Genomic DNA, 5,047 nt, shown 5'->3' with positions numbered 1-5,047 from the left:
CACTTAGCACCTCAAGGAGACCCTGTCTCTAGACAAAAATATTTAAAAAGGGCTGGGGATGTGGCTCAGTGGTTAAAAGCCCCTGGGTTCAATCCCTGGGACCAGAAAGAAAGCTAGTTTTTAAAAAGGAAGGAAAAATAATACTTCAACCTAAGAATTTTATACCCAGCTAAAATATCCTCTGCAAATAAAAGTTGTGCCTTTTGCCTCATTGCACCCTTGAAAGCAAAATGGATCACCAACAGCTCTATTGGAGCCACCCATAAAAATTCAGCCAGGGTTCTTACTCTTGCTTCATAAGCCCAAACCTGCATGGTCCCATCAGAATATACAGCCTCGGCATGTGCCAGCAGTATTTCCATCAGTACGCTGAAAATAGAGGCTTCATTAAGTTGGACTAAGTGGTCTTCCTCAAATGGATGGCCCAAGACGCCACCCAATGAGGGAGAACATGCTAGCTCTTTGTGCATAAAATAAAATTCCAAAAGAAAGAGAGTTTCATTTTCAGATTTTTTTTTTTTTAAATCAGAAATCTTTCACCAGAAGACATGCACTACAAGAAATGCTCCAAGGAATTTCTTTGGGCCAAAGAGAAAGGAGACAAGATGGAAATCAAGGTCTTCAGGAAAGGGACTGGCGTAACTATCTGAACAACAGAAAAGATCCTCCTAGTTTCTACAAAATACACAGGACTTTCTGAAGTAAAACTCACCTTCACATATGACAACTGTCGTGTAAGGACGATGGTGTGGGGTCGGGGACCTACGCAGTTGCCGAGTTCCTACGTTTGATGTAGAGTGGCTCCTTATTAACTCTAACTGTGAAAAGTCGGTCTTGTGTATCTTACTCGCTTTACCAACCATTAAATGCTGACATTAACAACAATAATACCAAGAGGAAAGGAAAGGAGGGTTAGAGGAACACAGTCAGAGCTGCCCCTTAAGTATACAGAACCTGCTGGAAAAGACACACAGGCCAGCAGTGGCCGGAAGAGGCCCGCGCTGTATAAAGATCACCCCAAAGACAGCTGCGTCCAAGATCTTCTCAAGACCAGCGCCCAGCGCCCAGCCTCCCCAAGCTCCGCCCCACAGTCACCTCCCGGGGAAGTCTTTGGTGAGAGCCATGGGGAGGTGAGAAGGGCAGAGCATGGGCGCGGGGCCCTTGGCCACACTGGGTCTTCCTTACCCTTTCACCCACCGCGGACCCAGGGCTTGACCTTTGTGCGGGTGGCGCTCAGTAAGGACTTGCTGGGTTGCCTTGGTCCTGGGCGGTTCCTTGTTCCCTGGTCACCTCTGTGGAGCAGCTCGTGGCCGGGGCCTGGCCCAGGCCTGGGGAGGCTGGGGGCTCATCCAGTCGCCAGCGCACTTCCCCAGCACCTGGCAGGCCCCGGCAGGCCCGACACCAGACCCCGCCAAGCTTACCTCTGGGGATGGGTTTGGGGCGGGAGGGGAGGGGAAGCGAGAGAATGCAGTCAACAGGTGACATAAAGGTGAATTACAGGGCTGGGCTGGGGCTCGGTGGCAGAGCGCTCACCTAGCACTTGCGAGTTGTCGCTCTCAGCACCACACAAAGATCAATGAGCAAATTGAAGGTATTATGTCCACCTACAACTTAAAGAAAAAAGCAAATCACAAAGTCCTGCACAAGGAGACAGAGAGCGGAACCCAGGTGGGCAGAGCAGGTGGCTCAGGGCAGGGTTACCACAAAGGTGGCCTCTGAGCCTCGGCTTGCAGGAGGGAGGAGGGGGGAGCAAGGGGGTGCCTGGAGGGGTCCCCAGGCCATCCAGTCTCAGGGAGGGTGGGCGTGTTACTGCGGCTTGCCTGCCTCTCGAGCACCCGAGGCCGTGCCCAGGCCGTCCCTCATCTTCCTGAAGGGCAGGTGGCCCCCACAGATGGCCCACTGGTTCTCATGGGCTCCTTCTTTCCAGGGAAGCTGAGGTCTGAGTTTGCAGGATTTGCTGAGGAAACCGATTTCCTGTCGCCAGTGGCCAAGTCCATCCTGGTGCCCTTGGCCCCTGCTGTCAGGGCCCATCCCAAGCCAGGACCCCTTGGCGCTGCCCACCATCTGGAAGGCCTCTGGAGTTGCTCCCCGCCCACTCCCCGCCCACTCCCCGGTGGTCTTGAAGAGTCTCCTGCAGGCCTCCTCCTTGGACACCTGTGTTCCTAACACTCCCTGGTGGCTTCTCACGACCCCACAGTCTGGCCCAGGCCCCCCTCTGGTGCATCCAAATACAGGCCCCAAGGCAGGCGGCCACTCATCCAGTCCACCTCCTTTGTCACTTGTCATGGGCCTCTCTCCCTCCCGAGGCCCACACCTCCAGCTCCGGCCTTATCCCGACCCCCTTAGGCAGGTATTAGCCAACTCCATTAAGGGCCTCTGACTCCAGGTATTTGATATTCCACATAAACCTCCGCAGCCCCATGAACCATCCTAACTGCTGGAATGCCCACAGGACTGGGGATTAGAAGCTCCACAGCTCATGGGAAATGAGGGGATTTTATTTAGTGTTTAGGATTTATACATGTATATGTTGGGGGGGAGACAAATATGTATTTAAATCAAGTCACTTAATCCACGGAGTTCGAGGCTAAACCCACCATAGGAAAAGGGTATTTGCATATATTAATCTCTTAACATCCAGAAGGGACCGTGGAGGAGAGAGCGGGCAGCCTGGAGCTGGAGGGAGCGCCCAGGTGGTGTGGCTTCCCGTTCTCACCTGCTCTGTGCCTGCCTCACCCCACATCCCCGCGCCCACACACACCTGGCTGGAAACAGACGCCCCAGGGCAGGGCCATCTCCCTCACAGGGAGCAGGTGACAGGAGGAAGGGGCTCTGAACACACTCGCAGGTTAGGGACTGTGTTAGTCGCTTTTGATCACTGTGACCAAAACACCTGACGGGAGCAACGGAGGGGAGGGGAAGGTCCCTTTGGCTCGTGGTTTGGAGATTTCAGTCCATGGTCAGCGACTCCACGGCTGTGCCCGAGGGGAGGCGCAATCAGGGCCGGAAGGCTGGGGGCGGGGGAGAGAGGCGCCAGGGACAAGATAAGGCTCCCAGGGCACGCCCCAGTGACCAGCTCTGTCCAGCCAGGCCCCCTTCCCAGGAATCCATGCAGATTATTAGGACACCAATGGGTTAATCTGCTGATGTGCTCAGAGCTCAAATCCCACCTCGGGCAGGACCTCTCTGGGTCAAGCCTTTGGGGGGCCTTTCAGATCCGAACCTCAACAGTGAGCACAGCCCTTACTTAGTGCTTCCAACAGCTCCTGAGGGGAACTGGGGCCAGGGGGCCAGCGGAACCAGACCTCCGGTGGGGCTCGGACAGTCTCTGCGGGTGGGGCAAACCCCTGGGGCGGAGGGACCTGTGGAGGGACACTGAGGGCTGAAGGACTCTTAGCGAAGCCCCCAGGAGGAGACCTGAGGCTGGGGAAGGAGGCCTGGCAGGGGTGGGGCACAGGCCTGAGGGCTACCAGGAAAAGCCAGGGTTCTACCATGGTCCTGGGGCAGGCATGGGCAGGAGCCAGCCTGCAGGGCCTCAGGAGCCCAGGGGCAGTGATTTTGAGGAATGGTCAGAGCCACTTTCCAGGAGCAAGGATGGCACCTCCTCCCCAGCCAGAGGAAGCCCCTAAAATATGAGCAACCCCCCAGCGGGCCCTGCCCCCTGTCACACACGGAGACACAGTCACACACATGCACACTCTCCCCAGGTCCCACAGCCTGAAAAGCGGGAGGGAGACTCCTGCCCCAGTTAGAAAGCAGGTCAAGGTCAAGACGCGTCCCTCTGGCTTACCTTGACCCCGGGGCCCCAGACCTGAGTAGGCTTCCTTTTCTCAACAGCTCTCCTTGCAACCTGGGCTGCAAAGATGCTCAGGGGCTCCTCAGGTCCAGGTGAGGGTCCAGGCCCCCCAGGGAAGGGGGACCACTCCCTGTCCCTAATCACCTTGAACATTATCTGCATGACAGCAGCTTGTCCTTGGGTTTGAGCTGGAGGGAGGCTGTGCCTGGCCTGGGGCTGGGGGCGTAGTGCAGGGGGCAGGTTTGCCTAGTGTGGGCCAGTCCCTGGCTTCATGCCCAGCCCTGGGTGGAGGGGGGTGGGAGTGATTTGCTCAAAGCCACAAGGGCAATAAATGGTGTGGACTAGATTCAAGCCCTTGTCCCACCTGACAGTGCAGCCGGGTGCCTTGACAGTAACTCAGCCACCTCCCTGAACCCTCTGGGATTTGAGTTCTTTCACTCAAAGCCTCCTTCAGTCAGAATTCCTGGGCAGGGCTTCACCTCCCACCCAGAGAGTGACTGCAGGAGCCGCATTAAGGCAGCACAGGACCTTCACCGAAGCAACCTGAGCCGGCGCCATTCACACCACAGGGGAGACGCTGGGCTGGCAGCACCCGAGCCTGGAGGAAGACCTCAGCGCAGCCTCCAGCAGCGCCACCTGCGGCCAGGTGTGCGGCCTCTCCAGCCTCTTCCACCGGCTGCGGAAGAATCCCTTCCCCACCAGCCGAGAGGTGAGAGGCGGTGTGTGTGTGAGAACAGGTGAGGCTGTGTGCACAGTAGGTGCGCGGGAAGTCACAGATGCTTTACAAGAATTGAAAAGTAGCCCCTGGAACCAACCAAGACTTCCCGCCAATTTGCGCTCGTCTTTGCAGGAAAGGAGGAGAGTACAGAGCTCCACCTGGCCAGGGGCTGGCTCTGTCTGGTCCTGGCAACAGGTATGGGTTGATCCAGCTCCTGCTCCCGCCGGGTTCTCTGCCGTGGGCTTCGGGTGCTCCCGCAGGGCCGGCCTGGACCATCAGGGTCCTGTCCCCAGGGGCTCGGGAACTAGCAGTTTGCCCACGAGGGCATGAGCCGGGGAGGAAAGCAAGGTGACCCGGTGAAACTCAAGACCCTGAGTTACAATAGAAATGGAGACAAATGACCAAAATTTTTAGCATAAATATATCCCATCCAATGTTTGGGACATGCTTATTGTCGCAAATTATGCGTTACTTGCCTGAAATGCACACTTCACTAAGCATGTTGTATTTTTACTGTTTTATCACTCTGCTGT

General features: G+C 56.4%; 1 pseudogene; it reads left to right on the top strand.

Annotated features, from left to right (window-relative positions):
• The first annotated feature begins 230 nt into the window (after positions 1-230).
• LOC114093237 (small ribosomal subunit protein uS14-like) lies at positions 231-401 on the top strand (annotated as a pseudogene).
• The last annotated feature ends 4,646 nt before the right edge of the window (positions 402-5,047 follow it).

Source organism: Marmota flaviventris, chromosome 13, assembly GCF_047511675.1.
Source record: "Marmota flaviventris isolate mMarFla1 chromosome 13, mMarFla1.hap1, whole genome shotgun sequence".
NCBI classification, from domain to species: Eukaryota; Metazoa; Chordata; class Mammalia; order Rodentia; family Sciuridae; genus Marmota; species Marmota flaviventris.
Note: the sequence above shows the minus strand (reverse complement) of the source record. Positions and strands in the feature narration are given on the sequence as shown.